The sequence below is a fragment of the Nycticebus coucang genome, chromosome 8 (assembly GCF_027406575.1).
Source record: "Nycticebus coucang isolate mNycCou1 chromosome 8, mNycCou1.pri, whole genome shotgun sequence".
NCBI classification, from domain to species: Eukaryota; Metazoa; Chordata; class Mammalia; order Primates; family Lorisidae; genus Nycticebus; species Nycticebus coucang.
The window spans coordinates 115265448-115277650 of NC_069787.1; positions in this window are offsets into that span (position 1 = coordinate 115265448).

The following is a 12203-nucleotide window of genomic DNA, read 5'->3' on the forward strand; positions in this document are numbered from 1 at the left end:
TTCTAGGTAGATACATAGTACTAGAAATGTGGGATCAAACAGAAGGTCTACTTTTAGCTCTTTGAGGATTCTCCATACTTCTTGAACAGAACTTATCCCAGGAAGACTGAAGAATGGCCAACAAACACATGAAAAAAATGTCCATTATCTCTAACCATCAGAAAAATACAAATCAAAACTAGCTTGAGAGCCAGACCCCGTGGCTAACAAATGCAATACTAACACTCTGGGAGGCCAAGGCAGGTGGATTGCCTAAGCTTATAGGTTCAAGACCAGCCTAAGCCAAAGGAAGACCTCATCTTTAAGAAAAAAAGTAGCTGGGCATTGGGACGGGTGCCTATAGTCCCAGCTACTTGAGAGGCTGAGGCAAGAGAATCACTTGAGCCCAAGAGTTTGAGGTTTTTGTGAGCAATGATGCCATGACACTCTACCCAGGGCAAAGGAGTGAGACTCTGTCTAAAAAAACAAAGCAAAACTGACTTGAGATATCACCTAATACCAGTGAGAAGAGCCCGCGTCATAAAATCTCAAAGCTGTAGATGTTGGTGAGAGTGTAAAGAGAAAGGAACACTTATGCACTATTGGTAGGGTTGCAAACTAATACAGCCTTTTGGAAAGAGCTATGTTCTAGAGTTTTAATCAAGGGAGGAAATAATCAGATTTATGGTTATAAAATGTGATGTGGAGAATTACTCAAGAGTTAGGGCAATAAGGTAGAGGAAGAATAGACACAGGGCACTTAGAGGACTTTGGAGCAACGTAGGCAAGAGGTGATGATGGCTTTGGCTGGAGTAATAATGGGTGAGATAATGAGAAATGATGAGATTCCAGATATACTTGGTAGAAAAAGTCAACAGAATTTGATGATAGATTGAGTATGGAACTCTAGAGAAACAGAAAAGAATGTCTCTTCGGTGTGGGCCTGAATGAAGTAAAGGGTAGTACAATTAAATGAGATAAGGGAATAAAAAACTGGGAGAAATACAAAAATTTGAGATGTTGATTGATTCCTTCTCCCTTTATCGTTTTGCCTATTTTAATCTTTCCCATGGTTTCACATCCCAGTCAGGTATATTCTTTTTCTAACCAGCTTGATCTGTGATTATAATTTAAATCTGTATAGCACTTAATGTTTTACTTTCTTCAGTTGGTAGTTAATCCTAGTTTCTATGATTAATTTTGTATATTCACAGTTATTTTAACTAGATTTTGATGTTCTTGAAGCTAAGAATTGGCCTAGAAACTTTTTTTTGGCATTTTATCACAGAAATATAAAAGTAGGAAGAAAATGAAGATAACCTCTATGTTCTTATCACTAGCTTCAACAATTGGCAAGTTATTGCCAAATTTATTTCACCTAGATGGCCGTCTATTTTTCACCACCTCCACTAGATTGTTGCAAAGTAAATACCAGATATTTGATTTCTTCTGTAGTAACTTCAGCATGTTTCTGAATGGTAACTTTTTAAAGTAAACATTACTAATATACTCTAAGACCTTGAAATTAGCAATTTTCAAACATTTAACATATGATCATTTCACAAATATTTTTTACAAGTGTGTTCAAATCAGTGTCCAAATTATATTCACACTTTGGTATTGGTTGATAATTCTCTGAAGATTATTTTAATCTATAGTTGCACTTTATTCCTGTCTTGTGGAAGATGTGTGTGTGTGTGTGTGTAAAATTTGGTCACTTAAGAAGCTAGATCATTGGGCGGCTCCTGTGGCTCAGTCGGTGGGGCGCCGGCCCCATATACCGAGGGTGACGGGTTCAAACCCAGCCCCGGCCAAACTGCAACAAAAAAAAAAAAATAGCTGGGCATTGTGGCAGGCGCCTGTAGTCCCAGCTACTTGGGAGGCTGAGGCAAGAGAATCGCTTAGGCCCAAGAGCTGGAGGTTGCTGTGAGCTGTGTGAGGCCACGGCACTCTACCGAGGGCCATAAAGTGAGACTCTGTCTCTACAAAAAAAAAAAAAAAAAAAAAGAAGCTAGATCATTTGTCCTATAAAAATTTCCATAGTCTAAATTTTTGTTCATTTTATCTATGTGGTATCATTTATATCTTTCTCTGTTCACTGTACTTTTCATTATCATTTCATCATTTAAAAATATTCTTTCCATCATCATAACATACTTTTATTCTCTTGATAAAAACTAGATAGGAATATGAAAATATTAGAAACCTGTGCTACGCCAAAATAAATTCCTTATCCTAGAGGAGAGTCTAGTTAAAATTCAATTTTTTACATTTTCATTATGTGCTTGTCACCAAAAAGGCCTGTGTTATCAAGCCTATGATGAACTGGAATATTTTGAATACATGTTGAATTTATATACATATAGCCACAACTTCAGTTTTTTCTCAATTTGGGGTCAAAATTCCTTTATTTTATCACAATTATTTTAACAAAATATTAGCTTTTCATCATTCAGCATCTGAACCAGGCACTACTTGAAGTGTTTTAAAATAAAATGAAACCTATTTACTTCTAACATATTATTTAACCCTAAAAAATATACATGGTACTTATTTTGCTAAAACTGAGGTTCAAATAAGTGTTGAAAATTACATCGATGGGTTTAAAATGAAATTAAATGACCTAATCTGAATTGTGTGCAGCTTCTCTTTAATTCCTGCTTGTATAAGATTTTATTCAGAGATCTGTCTGTAAAATATTTAGAATACAAATTGTAATTGACTTTTTATACCAGCTGAGAAAGAACAACAGGGGACTCATATCTAAATTAAAATACATCTCACCCAGCTCTATAAAATACCCAACAGTGCATTCAAGATTGGGAAACTCAGTTTTTAAAAGAGAAGTTAGAAAACTCATTTTTATATCCCAAAAAGCAAAGATGCTACCACCAGGTGCAAGAATTACTGCCCCCTAAAAAAGACAACTGATATCATCCATATTAGTTTTGTAGAGCTGCTGTAACACAATACCACAAACTAAGGTGGCTTAAAACAACAAAAAGTTATTCTCTCACAATTAAAGATTCAGCAGGGTTGGGCTCCCTGTGAAGCCTCTGTGGGAGGATTCTTCATTGAGTCTTTATTCATTGGTAGCCCCAGAGACCTTCTGTGGTTTGTAGCACAGTGTAACTCCAACCTGCTTTTGTTTTCACATGGCCACAACCACTAGGTATTGAATTAGGGTCCTGCCTTATCTTAGCCTAATTACATCTGCACAGACCCTATTGTCAAATAAGTTCACTTTAGATATACCAAGGCTTATTATGACTTTAACATAACTTTTGATAAAAACTTCATTCAATACATGGCATCACCCTCCCTCCCTTGACATGTATGATAATCAGTCAAGCCCAGGTTCTTGAATTCTCACCTTGTATAAACTGGTATGGACCTAGAAAATCACTATTTAAAAGTTTGGCTTGCATATTAGATGAACTAATATAGGCCCACTCAAGATAAAAACTCAATTCAGTTCAAATTGGAGGAGAGGGGAAGAAGAGAAGATGGATGGAGATTGGTGTGCTCCTTCCTAGTGGGCACAATGTAAGGGGCTGTGGCAGACCTGGGTGCAGGACAAAACTACAACAGGGTCTTTTTTTTTTTTTAAGAATTACAAGATTTTTATTTCAAAAATTTCCATATATTCATTCCATCAAATGTACAGTGAGACTCTGTCTCTACAAAAAAAAAAAAAAAAATATTTAGGGCGGCGCCTGTGGCTCAAGGTGTAGGGCGCTGGTCCCATATGCCGGAGGTGGCGGGTTCAAACCTAGCCCTGGCCAAAAACCACCAAAAAATAAATAAATAAATAATTACAACAGGGTCTTTATCCTAACAAATGTAAACATTGTATCCTAATCATTTGTACCTTCATATTAATCTGAAATAAAATAAAATAAAATGTAAATTAAAAAAAAGTTTGGCTTGCAGAATTTTTCTGTAAGAGTGATTAGCTTCTACAAAAGAATTTTAACACAAGAACATAAAACACAGAGGACACAAATCATTCTGTAGGTCTCATTTTTTTTTTTCTTTTGTCCTATGAGACAGGTTTATCTTTTTGGTTCAGATAGCACCCTCTCTTATGCATATATAAGGGCAAAACAGAGGGAATGGCTGAGACCTATTTTCTTGTATATTTGGTTCATTGATTGGTTCTGTTTTTCTAAAATACTTTTCTCTATTCAAGTTAGGTTTTCTCTTGACTGTTCTGAACACCACCGACAACCCCTGTACTCACTTACTCATGCCAGCAGGATCCTTAGCTCTTACTCTAACTTCCTCCTGCCTTCTCTTCTCAGTCATTGTCTGTGTGGGAGAGTGGGGGGTAACCAATTGGACCCCCAGAGTTGGTATAAAGATTATTTTAAAGGGAAGTCATTTTGGACTTAGATGAGAAAAGAAGCCTTTTGAGAGTGAGGTTGCTATAAATTCCTTCCCTAAAGAAGTTTCACAGCTAAGAGAGAGAGATTACTAGCACCAGGATTTAAAAAAAAAAAATAGCATAAATAAGCATTATCACAAACTGTCATACCTTCCTTTTTTTTTTTCATCCAAAGCCCATTGTGTTTCCATTATTAAGCTTAATTGTTGTTGTTTTTTTCAATAGAAACCTTTTGTCCCTCCCTGCCTTTCTCCTATTAAGTTAGGAAATAAACCTTTATCTCTAACTATTCAGGGAGCTACTTCTTATATGCTTAATATGCTACCATAAGCATGTCAATAAACTTGGTCTTTTCTTCTATTAATCTGTCCATTTTTAGTTCAGTCACGGTTCTTCAACCATTCCAACATGAGATAGTAGAGGAAAAGTTTTCCTCCCAACAATAGTGAAAAGAAAACAAATGATACTAAAAATAAAGGAGTTTCACAAAGAAATACAAAAGCCAATTGGGCAGAAGAAAAAAATACTATGACATACGTAAAAACAAAGACACATGCTGGTAGGAGAGTCCAGCTTGATAGAAAATATGAAAGAAATAGGGAGAGAGACAATCACTGGAAAATAAAAAAGAGGAAAGAGATTTGCTTCATAAACTCTGACTCTGGATCTCATAGTATATGTATTATTAATACCAATAGAAAATAATACTTTTACGTAATTCCCAAGTGTAATTGATTATAGTTGGCTTGTTTCCATTAAAAAAAAAAAAAAGACAAAGCAATCAATTCTCACTTTTGTTCCCACAACGTTCTTGCATAAATAAAAGGTTTCTTGGTAGCTCTCAGTACAATGCAGAGCATGAGGCATATTTCCTATGGCTAGTTAATTTTTTGTTTCAGTTGCTTCCAAGGCAAATATATTTGGCTCAGGCCTCTAGAAAGCTAAGCAAATCATAAAAGTGTCAGATAAATGGCATCAAAATTTAAGCTCAGTTGAATAGAAATGGACAAGCACACAGAGCACCTTTGACATTTAACAGCATAATTCTCAAAGGTCACAAAGCAACAACCACAGTTATTTAGTAATGATTAACTTTGACATTGTGATTAACTTTTGTTTCATGTGCATGTCACAAAACATCTGTATATATGAATATTTTTACAATTGTGTCAGGTATTAAAGTGGTAATTAATATTTTCCTCATCCTTCCATTCCTTTTCTTCCTTTCTCTTGCTCTCTGAATTTTATCAAGAAGTTCTCACTCATAAATAACTTTTAGGACCTAGTACAAAATGAATATGAGAAGCCCCTTCTTTAAAAAATGAGAAAATATGTGATTACAGGTATTAAAATATAAAGCTTTTTCCTTCAAAACATTTATACTATGTAATAGGATAATTGTGGTATATGAATAACACCATGAACTTAAAAATTGCAGAGAAAAAAACAGCTTCTACTTCAGAATCGATAATTGTTCCTATTAATATTAATATAATTAAGTATAACTGGTTATCAAAGAAAATGGTCTGTAGCAGAAGAGGCCATGTGGAAAATGATACCATAAAAGGGAGAAGGTGTAGTTGTAAACCATACAGGGACACATGGAGGGATACAGCAGGGGTTCTGCCCAGGCAGCCTTCCCTTTATCCCTTTCCCCCAGTGTGGGGAACCAGGACTCAGGTGCCACTGTAATGACATCCCAATAGGATTGGCTCCCTTAATGAGAGAAGAATATGTTGAGTCCCTGTCAGTCTCTTGAGCATGAGGGCCAGGCTGCTCAATCTTGGTTGCTCTCCTAGCCTGCACCTACAAGATTCTCCTGCTTGCAAACTTGGACCTTGAGTCTATATTCTCTTTAAGAAGGAACAGAGGAGGATAGGGAGAGTTCCAAGATCGCAGGAAGAAGGAAAGTGGCCTTGGTCCACCACAGCTAGAGATCTCTTTTCTGTAGGCAGCACTCTGAGAGCAGAGAGATGGCTAGAAGAATTTCTGTGTGACTGCAGGCACTGTTCCAAGGCTCAGTTAGAGGGAATAGGGTCTGTGGGAATTATACATTCTCAGAATAATAGTGGCAAAGTTAACTAAGGTTAAGTCACACCATGGCCTAAGTAAGAAAATACAATGTTTACTATGGGATGAGCTGTATTATTTACCAAAAAAGCTGTAGGAATTGCCTTATTTGTAGTAAAGGATACCGTATCAAGAAGTCTACGAATGCTGAATCTGAGAAGGAAGACTATAGGCTTTTAGATATTTATTGATTTGAGTTTGCTATGGAGGACTACTTAATGAATTAGGATTTAATGTCCTGGCGAAGAGCATCTGGACTTGGTCCTGATTCACTTTGAGGGTATTTCCTTGGAGTTTGAAAAGATGATAATCTATTGTAAGTGACATGGTGGTACCAGTTATGTCTTAACTTCATGTTGAAGAGCATGTCAAAAACATCAGAGAATTGAGCATGTTATAAAGAATTTATCACATAAAAGAAGTGCAGTTACCAGTTGGCATTTGTCTTGTCCCATTTTCTGATGCTATACCAATACCTGAGACTGAGTAATTATAAAGGTTATGGTTGTGGAGGTTAGGAAATCCAAGATCATGTGCATATGTGGTGAGAGCAACTGCATCATAACATGGCTTATGGCATCATGTTATATAAACTGAGCTGTCCCTTATGAGCTGTGAATTTTCACACTCAACAAATCAAAAAAGGTCAAGCAAGCACAGAGCAGCAATCTATTATAAAAATCCAAATGATTCTTTCGGGGTCAGACGCCTACAGGTTTGTGAGGCATAAGTTCCATGAACAGGCAGTTCACACCTCCTGCCACTCACCCCTGTAGCCTGACTCATTTCCTTTAGCTCACTCCTGTGGTCTCATCGTAAGGAAGATTCCCTATGATCAATTGATACAAGAAAAAATCCAGGTCTGGTTCACAGATGAGTAAGTTCAATGCATTCATAAAATCTAAAAATTGATATCTACCACATCTCTATACAAGGGTGGCCCTAATGTACAGTGTTGAGGGGAAACCCTCCTAGAACTACATCTGGTCATTAACTCATTTGCAAAGAAGAAGTGGCTTCACTGTAGGGATGTGTGTATATGCAGATCCTGGGAACTGGTAAATGACTGGGTTGGTCGGTTAGGGGCCTAGATAGATCAAGACTAGAGTATAAAAGACCAGGGGGTCTGGGAAAGAGATATGTGGAAGAATGCAAGGGAGTGGGCACAGAGTCAGTAGATCTTTATGTCTCAGTGAGTATCCATAACGAAGCAAGCACTTAAAAACAAGGAGGACAAAATGACTTTGGTATTAGATCTCAGCCAGACCTGGTCCTCGGTTACCCAAGTCCTTTTACAATGGGTTCAAGAACCGAGAAGCAGTAGTGATAGGAAAGAAGTCTATGAACCACCCCATCCCCTAGACTCCCTTCAACAACTTCAGGGCATCTACTATTGTTTCTGAATATCTGGTCTTCAGACAGATTGGTGACCCCACCATTCACCACCCCCAATATAAGACTATCCCCTAAAAAGAACAACCAACTAATCACTTGGTAACAATTTGAGTCCATTGCATCCAAACCCTTCATGAGGGTACAGCAGTGCCAACATGGACCATTTGAAGTGTGTTTGCCTAGGGTTTTACCTTCATTGCCTCCTCAACACAATATCAGAGATAGGTTTGGATATGGAATGAAAAAACGAACAAATAATCACAGTATCCATTGATTTAATCATGTTCTATATTATGATAACCTCTTAAAGTCTAACTGAGGTATCTGCAAGATTAGGACAATATTTTTCAAAGTGTGAGATAAATTTTCAACTAATAGCCATTATGATGTTATGTTTCAGATAACTAGAATGCAGTGATCTTAAAACCAATGGGTGAAAAAAGCAATGGCTCTTTTTATCATCACTCCTAGTGATCATCTTGGGTAGGGTGAGTTCTCTCTCCCCCAAATTAGAGGTTATGGTAGATTAAAAGGTCTAGTTTTTAGATTCTGCTATATTAGAAGGAATGTATTTTTTCCCCAGGAAATGCAGTAAGGATCTGACTTAATATAAACCTTGGCTTACCATCTGCGCATTTTGGGCTCTCAGATCAGTAAGCAAAGAAAACATTGTACTGTCCCGGCAAAGTAACTGATCCTGATTATCAAGAGGAAATAAGTGGGTATTGTATAAAGGGGGCAAGATGATGTATGTTTACAATTTAGAGGATTCACTGATGTCACTTTCAGTTTTCTACATGCCTGGTGAGAACTTAGAATGAACAATTGTTGCAATCATTGTCTGACAAGGGAAAGTGAGCAGAGACTATGAACCCTAAGGGAGGAAGGCCTGGGTTAACCCTTGCATGAGTAACCTAGACTAGCAGAAGTACTGTCTGGAGGTGAGAGAAGTAAACATTGGGTTGTACCAATATAAAACAATTACACTCCCACATGAAAGGAAAAAACACAGGTATAGTCTAGTAAGGGGGAATGGAAAGGAGAGAGAGAAAGGAGAGATGTGGGAGGATGATTGGCAGGATCTCACTTAGTGTGAACAATGTGAAGGTGTTCAGCACACCCTGTGCATGAAAGACTCAACTACAACTTGAACTTTACTTTAGAAATGAAAACAATGTACCTTAAACATTTGTGCCACCATATTAATATGAAATTTAAAAAAAAAAATGTGGCTGTAAGATTGGTTTGTAGAAGAGTGAGCTAATTTATAGAGTTTGCAAATTATGACCTAGGGACCAATTGTAGCCATAGGCAAAATAAAAACTCCACTTTGTCTTTGTTTCCTCATATACATATATATATATATATATTTTTTTTTTTTTTGTTCTCAATGATGGCTTTATTGGTGTTTTTGCAAATACTTTTAAGAATAAAATTTTTTTTTTTTGGAGGACTTTTTTTTTTTTTATTGTTGGGGATTCATTGAGGGTGTAATAAGCCAGGTTACACTGATTGTAATTGTTAGGTAGAGTCCCTCTTGCAATCATGTCTTGCCCCCATAAAGTGTGACACACACCAAGGCCCCACCCCCCTCCCTCCATCCCTCTTTCTGCTTTTCCTCCCCGCCATAACCTTAATTGTCATTAATTGTCCTCATATCAAAATTGAGTACATAGGATTCATGCTTCTCCATTCTTGTGATGCTTTACTAAGAATTATTCTTAGTTTTCTCTTATTTTTAAGAATATTTTATCTTTGAAACATTTAAATATCATCCTAAAGAATCAGAGATTAAACATAGTGAAATTAAAGTGGTGCAGGAAAGACTCTGAGAGTACCAGGGGAGGCCCACAGCAGAGGCTGTCTTGGAACTGCACTCGCTACTCTCATTCAACTCCATAAGCAAGACTCCAAAGACCTGAGTGTACTGAGGAACATAGACAGCCACAGCATAAGGAAGGGTGGAGGTCCTGGAGGATAATTCTGCCAGGAACGGTCTTCAGCCAATGACGGATGAGAGATGAAGAATGAACACGCCAGCTTTCTAGTCCTAGAGGGGCAACTCGCAAGAACGAATTACAGTCCCTCAGAAGTTCCCAATAAGATTGAATTTAGTTGACAGCAGCAGAAATCTGCTCACTAATGTACATTTATTGTCTTTCTTCCCCTTTCTGACTCACCTTCCTACTCTCTTGCCAATGTTTTCCTGGATAATCTGCCAAACAAATTACTTTTATTAAAACCCTTGTCTCAGGGTTTGTTTCTGGAAGAAGTGAAGCTACAACACTCTTGCAGAAGCACTAAAGGGCTATCAACCAACATAAACATTAATTGAATAGGCATTTTTGTTTTCTTAGAGAAAGTTTAAATATTTTCTATTAATTTGATCCTTAAACGTAGAAAATATGAATATAACAATTAACTGTTATAACAGACAACAGTTAATTTCTAATATTTAGAATAGATAAAAGATATACTGACAAAAGATGAGATTAATGTAATCTTTATTGAAAAATCCAAGCAGAGAAGTTTCTCTTCAAATCCCTTGCCCAGCCTGCGATGGGATCCCTTGTTTTTTTCTTGCTGATGCGTTTGAGTTCTCTGTGGATTCTGGTTATTAAACCTTTGTCAGAGTTATACCCTGCAAATATCTTCTCCCATTCTGAGGGCTGTCTGCTTGCTCTGCTTACTGTGTTCTTAGCTGTGCAGAAGCTTTTTAGTTTCGGTGGGATCACACCTGTGGTGCATCTTACAGGGGTATTTGCGAAACTTGGTAAATGTAGAATGTAAATGTTTTGGCACAGTAACTGAGATAACGCCGGAAAGGCTATGTTAACCACTGTGATAAAAATGTGTCAAATGGTTTATGAAGTGAGTGTATGATGCCCCATAATCATATCATTGTATACAGTTATGATTTAATAAAAAAATTAAAAAAAAAAAAAAAGAAAAATCCAAGCAATAAGGGAAAATATTAAATGTGTTCCTGTTAGGAGAATTCTGTTATGGGAAAAATGCATGTTTTAGTTAAATATCTGATTTGCATCTTATTCCTTTGTCAAATCATGGAAATTAATGATTTGGATAATTGTTGATGAGGCATTAATTATCAACAGATGAGGCCTGACAATTAAGTTTGCAAACTCGTCCTAGAAAAGAGTGCTACATACCTCATTGCTGAATATCACTACAGTCACCTTCAAAGTAGTCTCCGTGGGAAGCTACGCATGGACACCAATGCCTAGTCCATACATAAAATAAATTAGAACTATTTTTCTGGAAAACTTGTGTTTTTTACATAAACTCTTTACTTACGCCAATTTCTAGAAGTTTTTCTAACATTTTCTTCTAGAATTCTTATCCTTTCATGCTCTACTTTTCAGTTATTTATCCATCTTGAATTAATTTTTGTGAGTGATGAGAAATATAGATTCCATTTCATTCTTCTGCATGTGTGTATCCAATTTTACCCCAACACTTCATTGAATAGAGATTCTTTTTCCCACTGTATATTTTTGTCTGGTTAGATCAGTTGGCTGTATGTGGATGGTTTTATATCTGAGATTTCTGTTCTGTTCCATTGATCTGTGTTTCCATTTCTGTGCCAATAACTTGCTATTTTGGTTACCATGGCCTTGTAATATGCTCTGAAGTCTGGTAATGTGATGCCTCTGGATTCGTTCCTGTCGTTTGTAATTGCCTTGGCTATTCAGGATCTTTTCTGGTTCCAAATGGAGCATAGAATTATTTTTTATGAATCTGTAAAATATGATGTTGGTATTTTGATGGGGATTGCACTGAATCTGTAAATCACTTTGGGGAGTGTGGACATTTTAACAATGTTGATTCCACCAATCCATGAGCATGATATGTTTTTTCATCTGTTTGTATCCTCTGTAATTGCTTTTCTTCGTTTTTTTTTTTTTTAAGTTCTCTTTGTAGGGCTCTTTCACCTCAATTAAATATATACCTAGGTTTTTTTAATTTTTGTAGCTACTGTGAATGGTGCTGAGTCTTTGCTTTGACTCTTAGCTTAACTATTGTTGGAGTATAGGAATGCTTACTGATTTGCATATATTGCTTGTGTAACCTGAGACTTTTCTGAATTTGTTTATCAAGTCCAGGAGTCTTGTGGTGGAATATTTTGGATTTTCTAGATATAAGATTATGTCATCAGCAAGGAGAGATAGCTTGACCTCTGCTTTCCCAATGTGGAAACCCATCATTTCTTCCTTTTGCTGGGACTTCTAGCAGTATGTTGAATAGAAGTTCTAGTTATTAGTAGGAATGTTTTCAGCTATTTCCTGTTCAGTAGGATGTTGGCTGTGGACGTGTCTTATGTGGATTTCATTATTTTGAGGTGTGTCTTTTC